Genomic DNA, 27908 nt, shown 5'->3' with positions numbered 1-27908 from the left:
TCTAGGTAAGGAGCATCGTTAAAATCAATAGAGACCAATACCGGCTTTGCGTATAATCTGTTAGCGATAAATGACGAGTCAGCTCTCACTCGAATTAGGAAACGAAATTACCACTAACACAGTTCAGTGACAAACTTAAAACTTGGTACAGCTTTCGATACTAACATTAAGACTTACCGTGCCAAATGTCATAACCGATCTCAGTATTGAACACCGTCAAAACCAATGGATACCAATACCGGCTTTTGAGTAAAATCTGTTTGCGATACATGACGGATCAGCACACACTCAACTTCGGAAACGGAATTACTACCCTAAACTTCAAGTAGAAACCCTGAAACTTGGGGCAGTGTTAAATACCACCATCACGACATGACATAACAAGTTTCAAGAGTTTTCATGGTGTGAAACCCCATTAAAATCGACCTATACCAGCAAAGGTCGACTAAACGCATATGACGGTAACAGAGTTCAGCTATAGATACGATTGTTACATCACACCTTAAGGGCACAGAGCTATCGTGCCCCGGTTGCTCGGTAATTTTATGAATAGGAGAGAGTAAATCACCGTTTCTTTATTGTGCGCGGTTTTGAGAGAATAGACAGTGAAAGCTTATTATGAGCGCTACCGGGGCAAGCCCCGGCTAGGCATTCGCAAAGCGAAAACACAGAAGAGAATTCGATTTCCGCATAGACTTCGCTATATATGGGCATTTACAAGCGAAAGGACAAGAAGTATACGATTTTCGCTGTGATTTCGGTTTATATAGATAGGTGTGCGTCTATAAATGGTAAAGAATTGTTATTGAACAGAATTTTAGGTGGGGCAATGCCCCAGTTGCCCTATAGGACGAGCCGCCACTGTTCTGTAGATTATTGATAAAAAACGTCAATGAACCTGCAATAAGCTCACAGGAAAGTCGTTAACATTTGTCTAAATGCGTTTGAAAGTAGCTGCCATAGAGTGGGCGTGTTAGCGACCATAGAACGGCGAGAAGACTAGTAATCACGAAATCACGGCTCTTGATTGGTTAATCAGCTATGCTTGAAGGATCACGACCACGACGGATTGCTGAATATGTGCTTCTACTAGTTCAAGAAGTACACTAACTGCAATGATGATTCTGTAAGCGCATTGTACATTGGTGATTAAATAATAAAATGAGACACTTGGTCATTGAATTTTTAGTGTTAAAACTATATAACGATAGGTTCAGAACAACAATACCCTCTTGCAGGCATGACAGAGGTGAAACAGCGAATGCTTGTGAACTTATAGATCCCAGAAATACCTATCTGATATGATTGAGATTACACTAAGTGGTCCTGCTTTTCTGGGTGCAGTGCAGGTAAGGTATATTAGTTATCGCCCAACTGGTGCAGCACACCATGTGAGATGGATTCTGGACACAATCCTGTATGCTCAGAAGATATGTGGGCCGACCAGGTAGATTGGGTAGGTACATTGGGACTCTGAAGAAATTTAACTACCGCTCAGCTTCAATACATTATTTTTTATGTCCATGTCTGGTTTGATTCAGGCATTAGTCGTGACGCAGCCGGTAATGATCTAAGATTCATTATGGACATGCTAAACATTGCAAGCGAACAGTCTTTTTGCTGACCCTACCAGCATAGTCAATGCTTGCCTTTATACTTTTTCCGGGGCATCATTGAGGACTTTGACAGCGCTCGCGGGTATGATTCATTATGCTGCAAGAATGTGACAAGTGACAAGCATAAATGGCTGATTCATCCAGCCCGTACAGCTTTTACGAGTTCAATTATATAGGCTAGCACGACAAGATAAGATCATACACAGTAGTGTCAATGTCAAGCTTTATATTTGTATTCAATCATGGTACATCCCCTCTGAAACTAGAAGTTCGTTCACCACTTGCATAAGCGCCTTCGCAATATTTCTTCTCGTGTTTTTGTGCTTTCCCTCAATGAAAATAAGGCATACAGGCTACAACGGTTGCCTTCACAATAAGCCATCAAGTCATGTATTTAAAGTTTTTGTGAAGCAGCTGTTCTTTGTTCATCATGTATTTCGTCACTCAACATGTTCTGAATTAATCTTAAATCATTATCTGCGGACCAACCTACAATGCGCTTACAGAATCACCGCCGTTAGCCGACTCCTTGACCAGCTGATCACCAATCCGCCACCGTCGTGATCATTGAAGCATAGCAGATTAGCTAATCAAGCGCCTTGATTTCGTGAATACTAGTCTGCTTGTCGTTCTATGGTCGCTGAAACGCCCACTCTACGGCAGCTATTTTCGAACGCATTTAGACAAATGTTAACGACTTTCCTGTGAGCTTATTGCTGGTTCATTGACGTTTTCTATCCATATTCTATAAAATAAGGCATGGATACGCATAACTTTTGAGATTTTCTAAATTATGGACAACCCTAATGATTACATTACCGTACATGAAAATCATCTCTTACTACTCAACCTGAATTTGAATAAAATATTCATTTTATTCCCGAAGCTTTTCGGCTGACCCTCGTCAGGGGAATATCGTCAGCAATAATGCGAGAATTCGAATAACTATGTTCAGCAACAAAATATATCGCTAATTATGACGTCACACAGACAATATACAAAGTTGGGAAAACGAGAGAACTGCAGCGTTGGCATGGAGATAGCGAAGCAAAACAAGTTAATGCGCGATTTTCAAATGATACACAAATTCTTTCTGTTGGCATAGACTAGGTTTGCTCATAGTGATGATCGTGGACTCAAGAACAGACAAATGAAATAAATTGCGACCCTTAGCCAATATAGCCAACCTGAATTTTTGCAATTAATGCGACATTCGAGTACGGTACCGGAATCATTGTGTCCATAGGTACAGACCTTAATCAAGCAGCTCTATATGCTTCTAACACAAATCATAATGCGAAATTAACCAAAAACCTGAGACAAACAGCAATACCGTAATTTTCCGAATATAGTGCGCCCCCATATATAATACGCACCCTTGAAATGACGTGTATATTTTAGGAAAAAGCCTGTACCCATGTATAATACGCACCCTTGAAATGACGTGTATATTCTAGGAAAAAGCCTGTACCCATGTATAGTACGCACCCTGCCTTCGCAGTACATGAATACTGAATAGTTGCGTTTTACACGATGTTGTTCTGTTTTGCAATGTCACTGTCGAACAATCATGACATAATGATCGCTAATCATAATACCATCAACGGCATTGTCTCTTAATGAGAGTAGATAGTAGCCAAAGTCCGTGAGGTCGGCGACGCGATAGTTCAGGCTAGCGACACACGACATCTTGCGCACGAGGCCTATTACAATTACAGATGCGATTGCTCAGGCCAACGGTTATGTCGGGCGCACCAGTCCTGTTGGAGATGCGACTGATTAGGCTACGCGAGCGATTATATCTTGCGCACATGTGTATGCGAAATGCGATTATTAAGGCATATCGTTGACGCGATGAATCAGCAAAGATTGCCGCGCACGCTTGTAGCAATCACCAACCTAATTTCGCTCGCGTACAAACGGCAAGAGACGACTCTCGTTAATTAGAAACACGCTTTTCGTTAATTGGCAACATGCTTCTCTATTTATCAGCGCGTTACACTCTATAATACGAATTATGGGGCCCAATGGCTAGAGGTGATGCGCGACTTAAACAAACATGAAGAAAGGTGTAATTTCAAGTTCTTGATCGAAGGATTTATTTTTCAAGGCTTACTGTACCCATGTATAATACGCACCCCTTATTTTAGAGCAAAAAATCGGTAAAATTTTGCGCATTATACATGGAAAATTACGGTACTTCCAGGGATGAAAGCTTTATACAACAAATTAATCAATTTGAAGATTTTTTATAATTTGCTAACTTATGCACAATTGCACATTGCACATGCTGCAATACCTTCTTTGATATATTCCACACACACTGGGAAATGTTCCTCATGATTACCAACAATCAATGTTCTCCATGAGCATGCCAACATTTATCGTTTTTAAGCGAGCTTCAAGTGTTCCCTATTTTCATCTCTTTTGTCTCCACCTGGATACCTCTCTTAATCGATACAATTGAGTTGCATTTGACCTATGAAATGCAATGCACCTTTTGAATGTGCGGAAACAATACAACATTTCCGATTGCCAAAACAAAAATGTGACAGTGTCAGAAATTTCATTCGCGTTCGCCAGTGGTGGCTCGTGACAATATCGGGGGGTGGGGCAAGGGCTGCAAGCGACATCAAGATGACGTCACAATGGCGTTTTCCAACGTAAACAAGTAACTTGGTGGTACGGTAACACGAACGACAACAGTGATTTTAACGTACGTGCCGCGAGAGGTCTGCTGGTGAGCTGTGACTTGAAGTGTGGTAACTGCGTAAACGGTGTGCGGAACAAAGATTCGACACGGTTCATGTTCGCACTACACCTGACTAATTATCTGCAGAAATGGAAATGACTATAACTCGAGAGATTGCGTAAGCCTAACTGGAAAGGTCAACGAGTTCGGACACATACGCAATTGTTATCTCATAGATTGGACATGTCATATTGAATCCAAAACATCATTCTGAAGAACTACGGATAGCAGCCTCGGAAATTCGGTCCCGGTACAGCATAGGAGATGTACGGCACGTACGGCCTATAGTGTCTATATGTCTGCTGCAAAATCGCCTTTGGAAAATATAATACCGAATAAATACGTGATTGAAAGCCGAAAACTTGGTACACTGTTACATGAAATCATCGAGAAGTAGCCTCATGACCGTTTTCGGTATGGTACACTGTCAAAATTAATACGAACAGACCAACACCGAATTTTGCGTAAAATTTACTGAGGGATAGGCTGATCAAGCGATCAGCTGTTAGCCGCCATCGAAAACGAAACAGCTATCGCGCTTGACAGGGGTTGTAATGGTAAGCAAATGGCCTGAAGGCCACAATTGCACGGTGAAATTGACATTGAAGAATATAAAATAAAACTAAATATTTGAATGCAAACCGAGGATGTTAGTGAACCGTTTCATGATATCATCATCTCATCAACTATCTCAGTATGGAACACAGTTAGCGTTAACACAGATACACCGGCTTTTGCGTGAAATCCGCAATGCGTTAGGTAGGCTAAGTGTCAGATCAGCGCACATCTCTACCATACTCGACCTTGATAACGAAATTGCTGCCCGAATCACTGAGTACCAACCTTGAGACTTGGCACAGCGTTCGATACTACAATCAAGACATACCATGCAAAAGCTCGTGACCGATCTAGCTGAGGAGCACCGTTAAAATCAATGGAGACCGATACCGGCTTTGCGTAAAATATGTTTGCGATAAATGACGAGTCAGATCTCACTCGACTTAGGAAACGAAATTACCACTAACATAGTTCAGTGACAAACTTGAAACTTGGTTCAGCGTTCGATACTAACATTAAGACTCACCGTACCAAATGTCATGACTGATCTCGGAATGGAACATCGTCAAAATCAATGGACAACAATACCGGCTTTTGAGCAAAATCTGTTTGCGATACATGACGGATACGCACACACTCGACTTCGGAAACGGAATTACTACCCTAGACTTTAAGTAGAAACCCTGAAACTCATGACAGTGTTAAATACCACCATCACGGCATGACATACCAAGTTTCAAGAATTATCATCTAGTGAAACACCATCAAAATCGACCTATACCAGCAAAGATCGACTCAACTCATATGACGGTAACTGAGTTCAGATATAGATACGATTGTTACATCACACCTTAAGGGCGACTAGGCTATGTTGCCCCGGTTGCTCGGTAATTTTATGAATAGGAGAGAGTAAATCGCCGTTTCTTTATTGTGCGCGGCTTTGAGAGAATAGACAGTGAAAGCTTGTTATGAGCGCTACCGGGGCATGCCCCGGCTAGGCATTCGCAAAGCGAAAACAAGGAAGAGAATTCGATTTTTGCAGAGACTTCGCTATATATATGGGCATTTACAAGCGAAAGGACAGGAAGAATACGATTTTCGCTGTGATTTCGGTGCGTCTATAAATGGTAAAGAATTGTTATTGAACAGAATTTTAGGTGGGGCAATGCCCCAGTTGCCCTATAGGACGAGCCGCCACTGGCGTTCGCGTACTATAGTCATGGTATTTTTTGGAATGCCCATTGGTGGTGATCATGGGGATCACTTCCCAATATGTAAAGCCGTACCGAAAAAGTGCTGCAGAATGTCAGGCAACCTTTTCGAAAATAGATCTTTATCCAAACTCTATTACAGGCCCTTGTCAAGATAGACATGCATGGTAAAAGCGCCGTTCTTCATCAGACTTGTACAAATCACTGGATTTTCAAATTGAGTAACTAAATTCGAATCATTCACTTTTAGACACGCTATAGAAAAAACTCTCGCAACTATAAAACACAACTAGATTCAATCCCGAACGAATCGACTTCATCTTTATCTTATTAGAATCGGCTTTCTGCATCGCCAGTATAGAGCCTGTATTCCCTATAGGCACCAAGAACGATGTCGGCTTACGACAGAAGTTTATTGCAGCAAAAGAGAACCCAACACCGCGAGCAACCGTTATATAAAGTAATTATGTGATGACACCAATCAATCGCAATCAGCGGACAATCAATTAACAGGAGCGAACATTCGGCTCCGTTTAAACACAACACAAAACAATATTGGCGCATGAACAATGAACACCGGTGCAAGTTTGAAATATGACGGGTTTTGACCTTCGAAAACCACATCATAGCTGCTCAACTGTCACTAGTGATGATTCTGTTCTAGCAATGGCTGCAAGCACATCACCCAACTGGCATCACCATTTACGTTAGATGACAACAAGTTTTCTACTTATGATTCAAGTTTTGGTTTATCGGCAGCTAATTTTCTTTTAAATGCTCAACGAGAACTATAGCTGTTAAAAATCATGAACTAGAATTATAACTACTTTGAAATTAGAACTACAACTGACAGCTAAACTGAACAGTGGACAGTGAATATGAAAAGCAGTACACCCGAGGTCTGGCATACGAAATCATTGAGCATACCTTATGGAGTCATAGCGACACCTTAGGGTTGTACGGCGGCTAATAAGTAGAAAGCAGAAATGCCTGGCAGGAAATATTCTTCCTGATATTTTCGTTTCGTGTGACAATCATATGGAGTTGTTCTTTTGATGCACAGTTGACTATGGGCCAATATTCTATAGTGATGTATCAGTCGTGCAATGAGATCGATGTTCGTATTTTATGTTACTGGCCAATCATTCGGGCCATAGAAGACTTGTTGATTGGCGCAGGAGTTCGCCATGTTAGTAAAGGTTGGAGACCACTGATCTAATATCAGTTTGACAATTTAATAAATATAATATTCCACATCTTGCATGGTTATTAACATTAGCTTGGGTATGGGTATGGGTATCGTCTGTTTTGTTGCCTCTCTGTGATTCGTTTACGGCTCAATGACCTCGGCCGCAATATAGATGGGGGACTCCCCTCTGTCTGAGTACATATTTGATTGTTGCTCTTTGCTGAATGCGCACTGCTTAGTAAAAGTATAGATTACTACTCTCCGTAAGTTGGTAATAATTCAGATTACTGTTCTTATAAAGAAGAAGCTACACACTTTATAAAATAACCTTTTACCAGTGTCAAAGACTAGTATCAATTATCCCACTTGTATTTATCACTTTGATAATTATCATCAAATTATCTTTCTGGACTAGACCAAAGTCACTCAACTATGACAAGTCGTCCGAACGTATTTTCATGGAGCGAGAAATGTTGCACAACTTGATGTTATGTAGTAGGGCGCCTTACGGCGAACGCCGTTGTAGGTTGGATTATTTGGAGTTCGCGGCGCAAATATGACTGGATGTGCTGTGGAAGGTCAAGAAAATGAAGCATCAAGGAAGGATAGCTCAAGAAAGAAGCAAAATAGTGTCTGATAGAGACTGTCCTGTTCTATTTCGCTTCTTGCTCCTGTCCCGGGTGGCTCGGCTCTGAAGACTATGTCATATCGAGCCTCCCGTCTACCTTGCATGTCGCATTTCACTGATACATTTTTTGTAGTGTTATGTTGATATGTAATGTATACGAATAAAGATTCTCTCTCTCTCTCTCTCTCTCTCTCTCTTCCCAATAAATCCAATCCTCAACGTCGTCACTTCAGAAGAAGTGGGATCAAAGGTACAGTACCGTAGTATTAGTAGTAAGTCTACTGTAGTACATGTAGCGTTCGAAAAATGTCAAATACAGAGATCCAGTGATATGATACGTTCATGGTTCATCCTTCATGTCTTTATATTATCCTAATCATGGGTCATATTTTATGCAGCATATGATTTCACTGGGAGAAGTCCGCCAATGGAGAGAAGACTATGGAATATCACTCTTGAAATAATTATTCGCTTGCTAACAAACCGGTCAAGGTGGTTGCTGTTGTTTCGGATGAGTCTTCGTGCGGATGTGGAAAGCGGCTGGCTGGTAAGATTTAATTGTATACTGCTGAAGAGTACCATTGCTTAGCATTGTATAATTCCGTTTGCAGATTGGAATGAAATACCATCTGCTGATAATCTAAGATCAGCCTTGAGTTACCCGTCAAGCATATTCAACCATCCATCACAAATCACGATACCATATGATGTTGCGAGGACAGCTGCACACTGCACAGGTAAGACATTGTTTGATGCTGCACAACCTTTTACTCATTGGAAACCTTATTAGTCTTTTCTCCTCGGTCATGGTACAGTGTCGGGGGTTGTCACAAAGCCTGAATTTCTTGAAGTGGCAATATCATTTTCATCGTATTGTTGTGCTTTGTCATTATCAGTGACCTTGAGCATTTTTCAAATGATTATATCTGTCAATAACTGAAATTTCCAATCATAGCCTACATGGAAATCAGTTGAAGCCAGCATTAGACTATATCGAGCATACTTTGTATTGTAGCCATAAGCAGTTGCTGTTACCTGCAAAACGCATCCTTGATTTTCTCTTGTTTAAGCAGTCCTCAAAGGGTGCACTCGCAAATATATTTAGTTCGGTACGAGATTAATTTTAGTGTATTTATTCATTTAGTATGTTATATTTTTATTCAGGCCTGCATGCGGGGAATTATGCAACATCAACGGAATTCATCGCTTCTTTTGAAACTGATGGCGGTATCTCAATTCCATATTCCATGCGAACCCCAAATTGATGACTCGGAATATGAATGCATGGAATCGCTCTCAGAAGTGGCTTATACTATCTGGCCCTGGCGGGTTGGACAATTCACCAATCGTTCATATTTTCGTGGTGCACTGGTCGATATTCGTGCAGCCAGCCCACTATGAACCGGACCTATACCAATACCGAGAATGGTAATTACCAAGAATGCCATTGCCGAGAATGGACATTACCGGCAGTCGTCAAGCATGTCCAGGCCTACATGCAAGCTGTTTCTACTGAATGAATACTATTCAGACTGCAGGACTGTGATATGATATGTCGACATTTTTATTGCTAGTCCTTTTTGTTATCTTTTCCTGGACTGTATATGCCTCTTATTTACATGCTCTTGGTCAAGGTGGGGGACTAATTGAAATGACCGATCCAAATCATTTAGGCACTGTTCAATCGTTTTCCTTATATTGCAATCTTATGGTGACTTGATCTGATGGAAATTTCAATAAAATGGATTGGACTACCTATATTTCGTGTCATCCAATTACATGGATATATCACAGAAAGCACCCGTAAATTTGTTGTCAGATTTAAAATTGTTAAAGAGAAATGAAGAATCGTACAAGAGAGAAAACAGTATGCTTGGAAATGTGCTGCAAGGTCAGGTATAAGACGAAAAATAAAAAAAAACTTATTTTCACATCTGAGGACTTTGAAGATAAGGTTTCTACATGTTAAGTTCTCGTCTATTGCAGAAAAGGTGCTGCAGACATGTGTTTAGACGCGGAGGCTAGTCGGAAATCCCGGTGCGAAGGGTGGTAATTGTCTGCTTGCAGGTTGGTTGTCCAGTCAGTGAGTACTCCAGTTCCATTGGGCAATGATACCAGGTCATCGAATTCGTGCGGCTATGGTGGACTGTAAAACTTGACGGTCATGACCAGCAATAATCCAGCATCCCGACTAGTAATAATTTCGATCTACGCCAAGATTGATATTGCAGCATATATAAGGTATATTTCGTTTGAAGGTCACCCATTTATAAATATTTCGTTTTAATGTCGTTGAAATACATACTGCAATCCTTGAAATCACACACAGCCAAATAATTCTCGAGAAATAACCGTTAAAAGTCGAAATATAAGGTCGGCAAGCAAGGATTTCCATTACCGCAGGTTAGCGCCGACGGACTTTTGTGCAACATTTTGCGCTCCAGTACTCTCGTAACATTGCGCTTATTAGTCGGACGACTTGTCATAGTTGAGTGACTTTGGACTAGACATGGAGATGGTCAGATGGCAGGATTTTACCGTGCGTCCTCACCGCGTGTTATCAGTTCCGCTATTATAATTTCATCTGTTTTACTTGGTACCGCAAGCTGAGGTTCTGGGCAGCCTTCTACATATCACCAATCTGGTTAGCTGACGGTTTTCACCTTTCAGTAGTTCAAGTTTCAGTTGCATATTTTGAAAATTGCTACACTTCTAGTTCCAGGTTTGTGCATTTAAAAAGATATTATTTGCCCAAGCGCTATATAGAAAATAGGTGTCGTCATTTAACAGGAATCGTGATATCGTGATATGAACATGATTTATTTTCCAAACTAGGTAATTGTGATTCTAATCTAATTTGGAAAAATGTGTTTTACATATTGCAAATTCTGTAAACCTCGATTGATCGTATCGCAGCGTACGAAACATGTAGTACAAAGCTACTCGCGTTATTGAAAATAACATTTCTGTGAAGTCGGGACACAGGGACACACCTAAAGCATTGTCCCATAGTACGATGAATAGGTATGGTCATAAGAACGCCAAAAAAAATCTTTATAATGTATCTAGAATCGGCATTACATTCTTTGTGGTGTTACTGTGATGTTAACATGAGTGACTCAAACTCACGACTCGATTCATAATATAATCACTCAAATACTCTATTTTACCCAGCCCTATTTACTACACGTTCAGTATCAAAAAGCAAGCATTAAATGAAGTTTATAGTTTGGAAGGTGCACCGGTCTGCAAAAACGGTTGTCAAATTTGGCCGTCCCTCTAACTCAAAAAGGTTGAGAATTACTACCCAACAAATAATATTGTTTTTCTCGTTCCAGCGGAACAACTACGGTACCTTATAGTTCTGTTGTCAGTCACCGATAGAAACTACAAAGAAGATACGCCATCACAGAACCAGAGACTTGGTGTTGTTCGGTTTCGTGATTGTAAAATCATCCACAGAGATAACAAGGTAACATTGTATGCAGTACCGGTAGTGCTTTCGTAAATAATCTTCAAAAACTATGTCAGAACCAGAGCCGACTGATTATTGGTTTGCTAATTCGGAGATAAATTTATGCACATTATGTACCTCTAACGAAAAATGATTGTTGGCGCTACAAGCTCTCTAAAGTGGACTTGGACAAACTACTGGATTTTCAACATGCGCAACAGGAACAAGAATTGCCCAGTTGTCCAAATTCTCTACTTGAACCAACAACCATTGAAAATCCGCCACTAACTAACTAATACACAACTCACTAATGATTGTTTGGTTCCTAATTACAATTGAGATGAGAAACAACAAAGATGAGACTGGCATCTCAAATTGACGGGATTTCAAGATTGAGACTGGATTGCTTTCGACATTCAAAACTTAACACTGCCCATACCACTGTTTGGCGTCATAACTAAACTCGAGACAAACTCAAGTCCCGCTCATTTGGTGACTCGAGGCTAAGACTGTCACTGTACCTTCGAAGAATAGTTGAATCGCCACATGAGGGTATTTGGTATATCAGACCTGATACTTGAAAATAAGACCAGAAACTGTTAAACTGAGGAAAATAACGATATTAGAAATGCCAGCCATTCTATATCACTCGAGGAGAGTGGGAAAAAGTGCTTTAAAACCGATTGGAATGATTACTGAACAGTGAACATAATGACTTGGACTCGGACTCGAGTCAAAACGCTATGACTCGGACTCGACTGTTTAATAGCTGACTTGAATCGTTGGTGAATTGAAAATGACTCGACTTGAGTCAAAACTATAAAAGTGAGATTGACTTGTGACTTGGTTACAACCCTGCTCTGAGCTAGCAAAGGCTGCAAAAATATCATGCAACAGACCACCGGTATCACGACGACACGCATTTTCTAGTTGTCGGCAACTACATTTTTTTAAATGCACAACTTCAAGTAGAATCACTCGCTATTCAAGATCCGCAACTGCAACTAGAACAACTTGCTTTTAGTTTTTTACTACGCAACTAAAATCCGAACTCCTCAAAATGGCAGTAGTTTGTTGACCATCAACTACCTGGATTGGTAGTTTGTACAAATCCGTATACCTGAGTAATTTAATATGAAAGTTGTGCTGACAAGATATTCCTGAACAAGACGGAGGTGAAGTTTGAAGAATTCGGCGAGTTTTCATCCTGGCTGCCAAAGTCGACTTTGACGGCCAAACAAAAAATTCTTTTCGTGACACCCCCAACTGTATTGCCTCGGAAGTTCTCGGAAAGAATGAGCACCGTTTCGATGTGGAAACCTGGTCGTTGGGCTGTGTTTTGTGAGTATATAAGAACGTTCATGTGTAAGTTTATTACACGGGAATCGCTAGGGTCTTAGGGGTAGGACTGGGAGAATTCGAGCACCCGAGTGATTTGATTCTGAATCCAGTATTAGGCTTATAGTCGAGCATCCGAGTGTCACTCAGTGTGACGTCATAACAGTATGGATGATATGGAAAGTGCAGATATGTACCTCTTGCGCGACCACAAAGAATATAATGCCAGTTCTTAGATATGCATCACATTGAAGGTGATTTTATATTTTTACGGCCACACCTAGTTGATTGCACTTTATTGCAATACTGTGGGTAGATTAATACTTAACTGAATATTCACTTCCATTAACGTGCGTAGCTTCGTACTATATGTTCAGTTTGCTGTCATACGATCAATCGACGTTTGATTCAAGGCTGCCACAGTGGACAGGAGGTTTGTTCAAAAATAAACCTTTTTGGACTCCGGGTATTCACTGAATAAATTATTAGGTTGCCTAAAAAGGCTGCAACCCAGATTTGGCTCAATTCCAACCAGCCGAAGCCGCGGCAGAGCCAATTGAATTATTCAAATTTATTAAAAAAAAAGATATAAGTAAAATTTAAAATATTACAGTTAACTCTACGGAATTGTTAATTTGTCTAAATCAGTGGTTCCCAACGTGGGCGATTTGGCGATCTAGGGGGCGAAAATGACGAAGGGGGCGATAGGGGGGCGAAAATGGACAAAGGGGGCGATGGGGGGCGAAAATAGCGAAGGGGGCGATGACGCGTCAAAACGGCTGACCTTTTTTTTTTTTTTTTTTTAGTCATCCATCTAGCAATTTGGAGAGAAAAAACGTTATTTCCCCGCCGGTGATTACACTCTGTATGCCCAATTATCGGTGCACAAAATTTGGGGGGCGATGATCGGTGTTGACCTTGAAAAGGGGGCGATCGGTCGAAAAAGGTTGGGAACCACTGGTCTAAATGAATGATGCATAACAATTTTTCCTCATTCCCAAACGGTAGATGGGAAGTTGTTGCGGTCGTGAGTTTTGGATTTGCAAAAATAGCATTGATGGTGGGTAGTCCCAGAATTATTGATGAAAAACTCGAAGCACTTTGCATCTACAGCAGGGGCTCTCAACCCGCGGGCCGCATGCGGCCCGCAGACGTTTCTTTTGCGGCCCGCTACATCTTTCATTACGGAAGCAATTACTGGCACAGAATTGTTACATATTAATTTAGCTACTTAGCTTTCTTATCGCACTGTCTGTTTCGTTTGATTACTCATTCTTTGATGTGTTCTGGCATCATGATATATAGACCAATGCTGAAGTTTAGATTGAAATTGTTTTGAATCGGTATTCGGCTGCACTCTGCTTCAAGATAATCCCGCTGCGTAGAACACTTTTAAAAAGTGTTTCACACACCGTGAATGGTTTGAGCAGAAATAAGTACTAGGAACGAGAACGTCGAAAGCTGGGTTTGTAACTCTGCGTTGAGCAATGAATTTGCTTTCCCAGATATAAATTGCAAACCGATGTGTCACATTTGTCAAAGAACAGTTATCGTAACGAAGCGTCGAAGCTTAAAATGATACCACGCCTGTACCTGCACGCCTGTTTCTTCTGGAGTTTCAGATATCGCCTGATCTTAGAGAAAACGATGCTAGCCTGGTGGCAAGCCCAGCAATTCATATTTCTGGCATTGTTAAAATTGGCAGCGACGTTACAGACGCATTGTTCAAAATTGCTCAGAATATCGTTAAACCAAAGAAATCTGCTAGAAAAGGTGTGATTTCAATAAGATTTCAATTTACTGTGCGAATATTCGCTGTTTCCCGAACTTAGCAGCGAGGACATCATGACCCGAAGCTACAGTTGTCTGATTCAACCGTGTCCAGAATAGTAACAACAATTCCAGTCGATCTTGTATCGCATTTCTGAACCACGTTGCGGCGTAGACTACTTTAGCCTAGCATTGGACGAATCCGCCGACTCCACAGACATGGCATAGCTAATTATCTGGGTGCATTTTATCAGAGTAGACATATTTGCAGAGGAAATGCGAAAAACAACAAATTTACAAAGCGGACTCCTGTAACTATTGGTGCAGGGCTCCATCAGCCATGGAAGGAAAGGAGAAGGGTGGATTGGTTGCTCAGAAATGACCCCGAACACCAGACTTCTTCTCATATCACTGAGAGCTGAAAGTCATGATAATGGCCTCTGTTACGAAAGAGTGGCCGTAATTTCATACTTGCTCACTCACGCATTGAAACAGGGAGTTCAGTTCTCTGTTGGAAGGGTTTGGGGTGCATATATCTATCTACTTAGAAACGAATGCAATGCAGGCTCTATATGGGGATTTACTTGTACCGCTGGAAGATACATATTCTCACAAAAAAAACAGCCACTGTAAACTTACGAACGCTGTCCATTAATGCCCCTGAATGCATGAAAATGTACTAAATGCCAGTATACGACTGGTAAATAGGCTATAGTAGCCTGAATTTAATAGTAGCCCGCAAATACATGATATTATTATTCTGCGGCCCGCAGCGTCTTCATTTGTAAAATTGCGGCCCGTTGTACAAGAGAAGTTGAGAACCCCTGATCTACAGGATTGGAAGTGTGTCAAATTTCTTTACATCGTTTTTGTAGACATTTTGATTGGCTCTGCCGCGGCTGCGGCTGGTTGGAATTGAGCCAAATTTGGGATGCAGCCTTTTTTAGGCAACCTAACAATTTAATCAGTGAATCCTCGAAATCTGAAAAAAGTTTCTTTTGAACAACCTAGTGGACGGTGCTACCAAAACTATCATTTTTGTTGACTAGGAAGGAATGTGCCATTTCCGTGCTCAAAAATATCATCTCTCATTACTCGACTCGAATCATTCAGGGCATGGTATGGTATTATTTCTTTACTTGACAGGTGCTACTAATATAGAGACACAGAAGCACATATGTGACGAGCAAGATGCCACCATCATATGCTGGAACGAATCGTCGGACTTTCATATGCTAAGATTGGAAGCTCAACTCGAGAAATTGATCGATACTCATCCAACATTGCAGTCTGCTATAAATATAGGTTGGTATTTATGTAATCTCTGATTTATTTACCGGTCTTCAAAGTTAGTTGTCAAATTTGGCCAGCCTGCTAGCTCAAACAGGATGAGAACCACTGATTTAAAAGTTCCCAACAAATAATATTGTCAATCCATCAAATCCAATTACATTGATCTTTGTTGGCAGTAGCTGAAGGAAGTTTTCAAAAGAAGGCGTACCACCATGGGACCAGATTCGTTATTACTTGCAAAAGATTCCGCTGAAGTTGTTCATCGCCAGGATTCAACATCATTCACGGATATCAATGTAACTTTGGTTGCATGGCATCAGACTAGTGCAGGGGTTCTCAAGGGTGGAGGGGTTCTCAAGGGATAGGAGTAAATTGGGTGGGCCACAGATCTATTTCAAAAATTGTAGAATTCGTGAAAGTTTGGTGGCATTTTTTTGTTCATATTAAAAAAATATATTGATGTTAATATACCTATGCTACATAAAGTTTTCCATCCGACTCTGATTAGACTTAGTGGCACGTATGGAGTCACGAATGTACAAGTCGAAACGGGAGGGGATACGGTGGCTTTTGTTCCCCGAGCTATGACAACCTCCGGCCAACAGCAACGAAAATAAATTCGAATATATAATAACTGAAAGTTAATGCTGAAATATCCAAGTATTCCGACAGGGTCATAATGGACTGAGGAGTTGGTACAGCACATTAATCTTTGGAGTCGGTCTAAAAATGTCCGGCCTTGAAATCATTATACATAATGTAAGAGTAACATGAATTGGTGGTATCATTGGAATTAATGTTATTACATTGCAACTTCAAAAGGTACAAGACAAGACATATACTAGACAGGCCTACATTGTATTACAAGCATATGAAAAAAAATTATCCACTTCTCTGTAGTATCCCTTTTATCAAAGAATTGTTTGAAGTGGGCCCATAATGGGCATAGTATTCGCCATCAAAGTGGAATTAAACCCCCAATCACACAGTGAATGCGGGGAGTGGATCATTGGGTTTCGTGACTTGAGTCGAACAGAAGATGTATACAAGAGTTATACGATATTGCAGGGCCGTAACTTTTGCACCCTTAACCCACAATTGGGAGAGCTTTAAGTTGCTAATAAATATTCTGTTGGTTGTCTTTTGTAGATTTATTTACCTTGAAATTTTTCGTCGCGCTTCGCGGGATTTCATGTTCCCTCGGATCGACATTTAAATATGAACAATAATGAAAGAAAAATGCGTATATTTTAGAGAAATAGCCATATTGGCGGCGTTTAGCCTACCACACATTGAAATGCAATATGACTTTATCAGAGGTGGGTCACAGAACATTTTAAAACAGGAAAATGGGCCACAGCCAAACAATGGCTGAGAACCTCTGGACTAGTGCAAACGACTGGATTCTTTTCAATATGCGTACCAGACATGGGGTAATCGCGATTAGTAATCGTAATCGATTACGACGATTACAGCATTTTCAAGTAATCGTAATCGCAATCGATTACATTCGAAAAAATTCCGAAGTAATCGTAATCGTAATCGACTACTTCCCATATTTAATCGATTTCTTTGTGAAAGAACGATTACTTTTTATTTGTACAAGGACTGTGACATAAACTGAACACTCGTGAACAAGGAAGAGATAATATACCAGTTATTGAGAGCACAAACGTCTGATTTTTAAATGCCACTGCTCATTATTACGTCAGAGGTAGCCTATTAGCTTTGCTCGTCTTTGCGTAGGAAGTGTCAACACATAGTAAATAGATATTCGATGTACATTAATGTGATTGTAAGAAACCCACCGTGCTGTATATCGGTTTATCAATACATTTCAGACGCCACTACCTCGCATCAGGATAATTAATCATAATCACCTCTCTGCCTAAGTTAAAATAGCAACTTTTGTGTTGATGTTTGGTTATGCTTAGTTAAACTATAGAATGTAATGGTTCTAATTCTTGAGTTAAGTGCAGTTTCACCGTTGCTGCTTGGCGAGCAGTAGACCTATATGGTACGAACATACAGCAGACAAAGGTTTAAAATTTTGTACTCGTCAAATCAAACATTACGGTTTCCACAACGAAGCATTAAAATCAACAGCTGCTGATATGTATCATAACTGGGCCGTTGTTTTGCCGTTTCTCGCAATGGCAGCTTGCATTACATTATCTGCATTAAGTTGAAGGCAGAATTTTATGTTCTCTTTCTGTTATTCTCATATTATTCTACTCAAAACGGGCGCCAATCACTATTTCACAATTCTTTACTGAACATTTGGACTTGCCACCATAGCCATCGGCTTATATACCATGTTAGCGTTGGTTGTAGCTAGAATCAGGATCAAAACAGCAAAAGCGTCCCCCAACCAAACTTTGGTATTGGGCCCCCATAGGGTAGTCAATTTGAAGTTGACGATTTAATTTCGTCAATAGTATTGGTAATTGCATTATATTGAGTTTTTAATCCTATCTCAGCGCCCTAAGGGGGGGGGGCGTAATTCATAATTATAACATCTGGTATATTGCAATAATTAATGTATTGTATGTTGTTAATTCGTGACCTCCGGTCTGATATATAGCCAAAAGTAGTGGCCCAAACAACAGACTAACAGAAAAACTTGCGTGAGACCCACACACAAATTGCCATGTCTAACTAATGCTCCGTGGGTGCCCAGGTGGCATTTGCATCGTGGGCTCGGATTGGAAGGAATGGACTGCTAGTCACGCCCACTCGGCGCGGCTACTAACAAATGGACACATACGCTAAGTTTTGGCCAATGTCTTTTTAATAGCACACTTCGTGAAGTCTCATGTTGGCCGAAACTGCATAAGTCTTTTGATGTGTCGAGGAGCGGTATTGACTGGCACCTAAATGCCTATATCTATGAATTATGCAATATGCATGCTTTATTTCTTGAGGGGGAGACGTACATATATTTCGAAATCAAGCTATCTAGAGACATTTAAATCGCAAAGCTCAAAGAGAAATTCGAAGTTAATGAAATCTCTCGAAAATACTCTATAATTTATGTTGGTTTACAAAATACTTTTGAGTCCCCTCCAACCACACTCCCCACCCTATTGGGGAATTGGGGGTGCGGCAGTCATGGACATGGCAAGAATGCAAATCATTGGGTGCGATAAACCGTCCTCTATAAAATGGGCTATGGGTACATTATGACGTAACAAGGAAATGTCCCATCGTTTTTAAAGACAGTTGTTATATCATTGGGCCTTTCCAGCGCAATCCATGTATTGTCTTCCAATATAACTACTACCATGCAAAATAAATGTAATCGTGAGTAATCGTGATTAGTTTTCAAATGTAATCGTAATCGTAATCGACTACTTCCCGATTTTGCTGTAATCGTAATCGTAATCGTAATCGCGTGATTCAGAAGTAATCGTAATCGCAATCGATTACATTCATGAAGTAATCACCCCATGTCTGATGCGTACTAGAAATAGAACTACTCGCTTTTGCAAACTCGCAACTATAACTACAATAACCCACTTTTCTAAAGCCGCTACTAGGACTAAAACTACTGATTTTTTAAAATTCGTAACTAGAACAAAAAATAGAGCTAGAATCACTTGTTTCTGTAGACTCGCAACTGGAACTAGAGCTGCTTACTTTTCGCAACTTGTAACAGCTAGTACTAGAACTAATGATCATTAAATTCTTGCGACAGACTCGAACGTAAAGACCTAATAATCGCTAATGTATACAGATTACTTTATTGTGGATGAGCTAAGAAATAATGGATACGAAATTCTAGTTTAAAGTGAGAGGGGTTTTGACCCCTATTCTCACCACTGGCTTCGACACTGTTAGTAGTGATGACTTTGATCTAGCAATGGGTGCAAGAACATCACACAACAGAAAACTGGTATAGGTTCACGACACGTGCTCGCTGGTGGTTCGGCAACTAAAATATATTTACATTCACAACTAAAACTGGAACTACTCGCTTTTTAAACGGACTCGAACTAGAAATTGCACAAAAAAGCAATGGTATAGGTTTGCCATCAACAAACTAAATTGGTAGTTTGTACAAGTCTGCTGCAGGCTATACATATTAAACATAATAATTTGCATTGACAGCTAGATAACCGGTTCCTAAACAACAACACAAAATAAATATCGGATATCTTGACCAAGCTACCAAGGTCGACTGTGACAGCCAAGCAAAGAATACTTTTCGTGACATACCCAATTATATTGTCCCAGAAGTTCTCGGCAAGAAGGGGCACATTTTTGAAGTGGACAGCTTGACACTGGGTTGTGTTATGTAAGTATGACTCAACATCAAGAGTCACAAGGATCTTTAGTGTAGGGCTGTGCTAGATCGATTACCTAATTGATTTGATTCTGTACCGAGAATTAGGCTTCAAATATTCGACTATCATTATTATAACGTCGTGACATGAATGATTTTGAAAGTTCAACTATGTACCTTTCATGAAACCACAAACACTATAATGCCTCTTTTGCATCACATTATAGATAATTTTTCGTTTGCCACCACACCCATTCCATTAAACTTTGTAACAATGCCGTGGGTCGATCAAGACGTATGCGATATGACCAATCAAGGTATACAGCCTACCTCAGTGGAAATTATCTAAACTATGATTCTCAATGATAAATCTTCAGCTTTTCGGAATTAGAGTCGAATTAGAATGATTGCTAAGCTAAGTTTTTTTCTTAATTAGATTAGAATTGCTAAATTCGCGATGACTTGAACAATGAATCAAGTTGATCTCAAATCATAGAACATTCTAATGATGAGAATAGCAAATGTCTGTACACCAAGCTTGGTTAGTTCCGTAAATAAAGCTCTACTGTAGCATTTACAGCAAAAGCAAATATTATGTTAGAATTCAAATGAGAGCATGGAAACATTTCATTCATTAGATTAGAATTAGGTGACCGACATTTTGTTCTAATTAGTCTAGTTAGACAACTAGAATTAGCTAGGTGTCGAAAAATCCCTCTTGGTAAGTCGATGCCTGTTTTTGTTTTACCCTAGGTATACATTGTTGGTCGGTAAGATACCGTCTGAAGGCCAGCGTTGCAGGAAAACCTCTAATATTGAAGAGAGTGTGTACCATTTTCCGCAAGATATATCGACTGCAGCTTGTGATCTTATCAAAAGGTATGTTCTATCTGTGACTGAGTCACATTCAAATATCGAGTGACTGGACTTGCCTCCAAAAATCGTGAACTCGACTTGACTCGAGTCAAAATGTGTAGTGAGTCAATATGACTCGTGACCCAAGGGTAGTGACATGTTCCTAACACTGACCTTCCGTGGTTTTCTTTCTAGCATGTTGACCACTACCCATCTCGACGACCTTCCTTGAAGTATTTGTGCCTTGGCCACTTTTTGAAAGGCAGCATTCCTGAACAACTACCGACCGCCTTATCACCACCATATTATCACAATGCGTCAACTGGAGCCAAGTTTCAACATTGAGTTTTTTTTATTATTATATCATAAGGTTATGATTAGGGTTGGAATGGAGGTCCTGAGTGATTTATCTCTGAATCGAGTATCAGTCTTCGAGTATGAGGTTTATGAGATCATAATAACCATCAGTGATATGAAAAGCTCAAATGTGTACAATGTAGGCAACATTTATGTGAACACAAAAAATATAACGCTACTTTCACATCACATTAAATATAACTGGGAAATTTTTGGCCGACCGACTGACTTGTTTTAAGAATTTTGAATATGGAAACGTATGGCGTATGTACTATGCAGAGTTGGAGCCAAGTCGCAAGTCAATCTCACTTTTATAGTTTTGACTCGAGTCAAGTGGAGTCATTCTTAATTCACCACCGATTGAACAGCGAACAGAGGGCCGAGTCAGAGTCATGGTATTATGACTCGAGTCCAAATTCAAGTTATCGTGTTTAATTTTCAGTTCAATCCGGTTCAACCGACTTTTTTCAAATATGTTCGAGTGATATAGAATGACTTGCATTCATAATATAGTAATTTTCCTCAGTCTTGACAGTTTCTGGTAAAAATTTCCAAGCATCAGGATCCAATAATGTGGTAACTTCACTATTCTTCGAAGTTGCAATGAAATTACTGTCTTGGCCGTCCAACTCTCATAGTCATATGACTCGGTTCGAGTCGTTCTCAATGAATCGGCTTTTTTGTGCGCTGCTTAGACTTTCTGTGCGCAGGGCCGTGTCAGAATTGTGCACAACGCACAGCTTAGATGGAACATTGATTACAACCCTGTCAGGAATTAAATTCAATTTTGTAGAATTCGCAAATTCAGCAGTTAATTCTTAGCTAATTGGAATAACTAAACTGCCGTTCTAATTCTATCACTTGGATAATCTGAAATTTTTTTAGTTGTTGGATTCCGGTGGTCATCTTGCCTAGAGACTTCTACACGCTAATAATAACTACCGACCGAGAACTTGTATCAAAGCCACTGCAATATTATGATACGTTGTATCTGTTTTTTAATGCGACTTGGTATTTCGCTGCTCGCATTTGTATTTTATTATTTTCCTTAGGATAATAGCCCTTCAAATAACTGCAAAATACAAATTCCAGGCTTCCAGCTTTGTACAACGGTGTATTTTTCAACGATTGCATGCGAATACTTCCGTACGCTAACGACGAACAATTGCAGAAATCGACAGAGATATGAGGGAGCCTTACTGCACACTTCAGCCATACCCGAATCCGCTAACCCAGATACTAACCTCAAGTATTTCATCAACTACATGCACGAGCATTTTGATCAAGGTTGATCGAATAATTTCATTGTGATTTGAAGCGATACAAAGCTGATACAAGGTCACATTACTTACTCAATCGGTCTGATTTTAAATGACATTTACTTGTACTTGGTAGTTTTTTTGGGAACGAAAGTGCTTACTTTACGCACTTGAGAATTTGAAAAGTAGGAAGTAGTTTTTGGTAACGTGTCTCTCACTTTCATCAGTAGATTGTCGTGCGAACGAGGCAGAATTACCTCCGCATGTATTTTTGAATTAGCCTATTCGTAGTGTCGTTAGTTAACTTACGATGCATCACTCGGGAATAGATTATAAATCTTGCCATTTTAAAAGCACCCGGCCTTGATGAATTGCTAAAATACGCGAACCCTCGACTGAATCTACTTTTTTGAAAGTAATACTTGCATTACATTCTAGGCATTCATTTTTTACTTCATGAAGTAGTTTTGTCATGTCGTAGACATCACTTTCTGAAGTTCGGGCAGCTACGCTGATTATTATGATAAGCTCTGGTTGACAAACTTTCTCTTCATCATTGCCATGTATTAGGAATTATTAAATATGTAATTAATGCACATAGATATTCTATCACATGTTTGTAACCCTATTTCAGGACTGTGCATCGATCGATCGCACCACACGAATGTGATGAGTATTGTCGTGTGTCCTTCCTCAGAACGTGCTTTCGTGCGAGAAATGACATTGCGCTGAATCTAAACAAACATCAACTGCTCATTTTGTAAGTTAGTAAATTTATTTGGTACAAGAAAATATTTTGAGAATTTATCAATTCATAGATGTTTGCAATTGCAAATCACTATAAATCAGGGACGTCAAAGTCAATTTGTGTCGCGAGACATATTGCGACTGTTTGAGTGAAGTTGTGAGCGTTACTACTTAACTACAAGTAGATAGTAAGGATCTTTGGCCTAGTTTTGTATGCAAACGGAAAACGGTTGCACGGAAGTAGAAGTAGCTAAAAAGTGCTACTCGAGTAGTTAAAAAAAACGAATTTGGGCCAATAACACTATTCCGAAATTTTGATCGATCAAGTAACACAGGTGGTCAAGTAGTCAATGTAGCTTCGTTACTAGAAGTAATAACTCAATTACAAGTAGAAGTAGCCATTTTCACGCTGAAATTACAAGTACCATAACTTTGAACAGTTCTCAGCTTGAGAAAATATTTTTAAGAATATCCCTAAATATTGTGATGACAATGTTACTTCGGCTACTAGGTCTTAAACAGTGCCTGGGAATCAGATTGTAGCACGAAGGTTGTCCTTCTACTGATCACTTTACCTTGACTGTCTATATATATTGGTTACTCTGAGATGTTAGAGTCAAATGTTGTGTAAATTATAGAACTAGGCACTCCGTCGGCTGTCTCCGTATTCAGATTTTTGACTGAGATGATTAAATGTCTGATATCACTTGTACCAGGGAATGAAATGGATAGTGCTAGCGACTATATATAGGCTACTTAATCAAGTAATGGTCGTAAACGCGTAATCTATCAAAAACCGAGCAGCTGTATAAATTATACCACCCAAAATACCTTTAAACACAGGGGAAATAGCATGATCATAGTTTTCAGGCTATAAAACTGCTTAGATCCTTGCGGTATATGACAGTTATGTACCACTCCATCAGTCAATTGCTTTCCTGCATGAGATCTCATCTATATTGAGTGAGAATGCACGTTGCACAGTCATGGATTTGGAATAAACTAGTCGGAACAATTTGCAAAAAAGGAGCGATTAGCACTTGAAAAGCCAGGTAACTAAATACTCGTGTACAAACAATAATGAAAGCTAAATCACTTATGAGCACGATAGGAATGAATTCTAGACATCAACAGTTTTCATATGATACCTCGCTTAACAAAATCGAAGTATACCTTTTTTCGCAAATCGGCATGGAAAATTGTGTGACGCATGACTGATTTCATTGAGGTCCCTACTCTCTCGATACATTTGACCCATAACCTTGTGGTAAATCCAGCAAATTCTTGTTCATATTCAAAGTTCGCTCAACTGCAGTCATAAAAACATTGATTCACCCAAGAAAACTCCATCCCAGCCCATTTTATGACGATTCCAAAATAAGGTCTCGGGAAAAGACATTTCGACATGGTTCAATGAACGCAAAAAGTGCTATTTTTCAAACTGCGATAAAATTCAAACGACCTATCCGATTTTGATAAAATTAGGTTTCTTTTGATCAGGCTATGATTGTCTCCGTTTGAGTGCAATCTGACTGAAATTGAAGACCATAGGGTTATCTTTGGTAAAAAATTTAGTTGATTTGGGATGGACTGACCCAGAAGGTAATTTGATTTACTGAGTAACGATGCTCCAAGGGAGGAAAACTGAAACCTGGCAAGTAGAAGTAGTTTAAAATTATAACTACTTTAAGCAGTAATGCAGGTAGGCAAAACCTACTTAAGTACTTCGTGAAACTGGAAGTACCTTTTTACCTTTCAAGTAATACCAAAATGTCACCTCCCATTGGATACCTTTATACTACTTCTACTCGATCAAGAGAGGGAGTAACAATTCCCAGGACTTCCAGAAGCCACTTCAAGCAGAAGTAGCAAAGGAAGATTTGAGAGGTTGTTTTGAATAGTAGATTTGGTCAAGACGTCACATCCTGATCGGAGTTGGTTACATACGAAATTGCAAGATTCATCTTTGCGACTTACACAAACTGACTGATGAAATTACTAATAGATGCAGTTTACGAAAATATGTTCAATTGCCACGATACATCGGCCACATTTTCTCAGTTGTTATGACAATATCACTTATAAAAGTGATATTATACTTTACAAAATTCAAAGTATTAAAAGTAAGATGTTCTGTTTATGTTTAGCTTACAATACTGTTGTGTAGAATCGGGAGTACTTTTGCCCGTAACTGAGTATATATTTATGTTGTTACTACTACTTGTAGCTGATTATAGATTTACGAAGTTGCTTCTACATGAGTAGCATCACCGATTACTTTCGCCGCCAGCTACGTATACTTATAGTTGATTATAAATATACAAAGTGACTTATATTTGGTCACCTGCCGTGTTCTTTCATGTATTTTTCTATCATCCAGGACCACACCAAACTCATTCTGTGTCCTCTGATGGGAGCCGTGACTTGTAGCGATCAGTAACATAACTTCAGAACCTAGAAATTGGAACTGCTGCAAAAATATGGGTGCAATCGTAGTCTCGGTGCTCGCCTACGATACGCAGATTGTGTCTTGCAAAGACTCATCTTTGAAGACTCTACTTCAGAACATGACTAGAGATACGCTTTTTGCAGCTTCGTGTGATTGTGTAATTGACTTCTGCAATGTATTCATATAAATTAGCAAATTAAATCACTAAAAAGCTTTGCCCTGATTGTCTTTTCATCTGGGTTGTAACCAAGTCACAAGTCCATCTCACTTTTGTAGTTTTGAGTCGAGTCGAGTCCAGTCATTTGCAATCCACCAATGAGTCAAGTCCAAATTCTACTGTGTGACACTAAGGTAGGAGCGGGCTACTTTTTTTAGTTGGCATTCCGTTTGAAATGCCTAGTTCCGTTGACTAATCATTTCTGAACTAGGGATGGTTGTGCTAGACTTGAAATATGGGAAGGCGTCAAAATAATTTGCGTATTATTGCAATCTAAACCTGGTCTCGAACATGTAAATAAATGCATGTACGGTAAGCCTACAATGAGTTAAAAGTAGCAGAGGATGACATAAAAAGAACAAGCTGAGAAAACTGTGTTTCATGTTTCGGCATGTTAGATATCTATATGTCAGATCGTGGTTTAGTAATGTTCTGTGGAGATGCCGAAAACCATTGATGTCGTGTATGCGGGAAAGGATGTTATCGAAATGGTCACGTTAAATGTCAATATCAAGTTGAAGCATATGACAGGGGTTGTGCAAAATCGAACATATGAGTGATTCAATTCTGAATCGAGTATCAGGCTTCGAGTAGATACTACAATTATTCATTTTGACTTCACAACTGTGAATGATGCGGAAAGTGGCAATTATGTACCTTTATGCGACCGCAATGATTAATTGGACAAGGGCGGGATCACTACTTCACAGATATGTTCTTTCCGGTCACGTCTAACTTGCGTAGCAGCCTACTACGTGTTTTGTACAGTGTGATACGACAAATCAACGTTTAAAACAGTGGTTCGCAACCTTTTTCGAACCATCGTCCCCTTTTCAAGTTCAACACCAATCATCGCCCCCCAAATTTTGTGAACCGAAAAATGAGCATACAGACTGGAATCACCGGCGGGTTGACTAAAAAATAAAAGGTAAACTTTCCGGCTCGATGTCGAATTTTATACTTTTGCAACCAAAATATCATGGGTTGACTAAAAAAAAAGGTCATTCCTCCGACTTGACACCAATATAGCCGTTTTAACGCGTCATCGCCCCTTTCGCCATGTTCGCCCCCTTTGTCCATTCGCAACGTGGGCGATATCGCCCACGTTGGGAACCATTGGTTTAAAAGGTTTCGAAACTATAATTAACTCTTGGTGGGAAGGAGTGCGTAATTTCAACACTCGAAATAACATCTCTTACTACACGACTCGAATCATTAAAATTACTCGAATACTCCAGTCATTTTGCCCATCCCTACCCATCACCAGCAGTCATGCAGCAAAAATGTGACTTTATGACCGGCACTGTTCAACCTCGTCGAAGCGCATTAGTAGAACGATACCTTGTTTCGATGCTTGCTATGACCAGTGATTAGCGTTGCATTTAAACCAAAAGGTGTTTATCCAAGTTGTAAAATTATGCCATAATTGTGTAAATACTTTCCAAAAAACATGTTGTATGAGCTCTTGTTCAGAAGATATTGATACTGAGATATATGAAATCAGTACTGAAGTAAGGGTCCGGCGGATCTTTGGAGAGTCCTGTTGTAAGTCTGGAATTTCGTAAAAAGTGTCCTCTATTCAGGTTCCCAAAATATGGTAGCCCCGTATTACATAATTCGTTAACTTATCAGATGAATACATTTGAAAAAGGCGGCTGTCGTTGATCTTGTGTCGACTCAATTCAATGTATTTTCAATGTCCTTCAATAATGTAAATATTATGCAGATGCTACAGCCTTTAAACATGGTGAGTAGAATGTAGATCCTACATTAGAAGAAGATCCTGATATAATAACCTGTTTTCAACCACTGGGCATAACCTGATCATGGCTGCGTACACAACACACACACCACATTATCTACTACATATATTAATCACATTTGCGGTAATTTAATTCTAAACGAATTGGCAAGTAAATAATGCCTGTGT

At 39.8% G+C, this 27908-nt stretch overlaps 3 long non-coding RNA genes across 5 annotated transcripts; all 3 read left to right on the top strand.

Annotated features, from left to right (window-relative positions):
• The first annotated feature begins 8130 nt into the window (after window positions 1-8130).
• On the top strand, window positions 8131-10461 carry LOC145459585 (uncharacterized). 2 transcript variants are annotated; one of them, XR_013921466.1, is made up of 4 exons: window positions 8131-8204; window positions 8353-8501; window positions 8566-8691; window positions 9119-10461. It is a non-coding gene; the product is annotated as an uncharacterized LOC145459585 (long non-coding RNA). The 2 variants fall into 2 exon arrangements; XR_013921465.1 differs by having other exon boundaries at window positions 8157-8501.
• Window positions 10462-10755: 294 nt separating this feature from the next.
• LOC145459684 (uncharacterized) lies at window positions 10756-21117 on the top strand. Of its 2 annotated transcripts, none has more exons than XR_013921537.1 (4): window positions 10756-11426; window positions 12578-12749; window positions 15663-16105; window positions 19920-21117. It is a non-coding gene; the product is annotated as an uncharacterized LOC145459684 (long non-coding RNA). The 2 variants fall into 2 exon arrangements; XR_013921536.1 differs by lacking the exon at window positions 19920-21117 and having other exon boundaries at window positions 10757-11426; window positions 15663-15821; window positions 15986-18118.
• A 533-nt stretch (window positions 21118-21650) lies between these two features.
• On the top strand, window positions 21651-26045 carry LOC145459686 (uncharacterized). Its single transcript, XR_013921538.1, has 3 exons — window positions 21651-22593; window positions 23200-23325; window positions 25693-26045. It is a non-coding gene; the product is annotated as an uncharacterized LOC145459686 (long non-coding RNA).
• The last annotated feature ends 1863 nt before the right edge of the window (window positions 26046-27908 follow it).

This window comes from Botryllus schlosseri, unplaced genomic scaffold, assembly GCF_051294905.1.
Source record: "Botryllus schlosseri isolate E-star unplaced genomic scaffold, Bs_hap1 Bs17a, whole genome shotgun sequence".
Taxonomy (NCBI): domain Eukaryota; kingdom Metazoa; phylum Chordata; class Ascidiacea; order Stolidobranchia; family Styelidae; genus Botryllus; species Botryllus schlosseri.
Note: the sequence above shows the minus strand (reverse complement) of the source record. Positions and strands in the feature narration are given on the sequence as shown.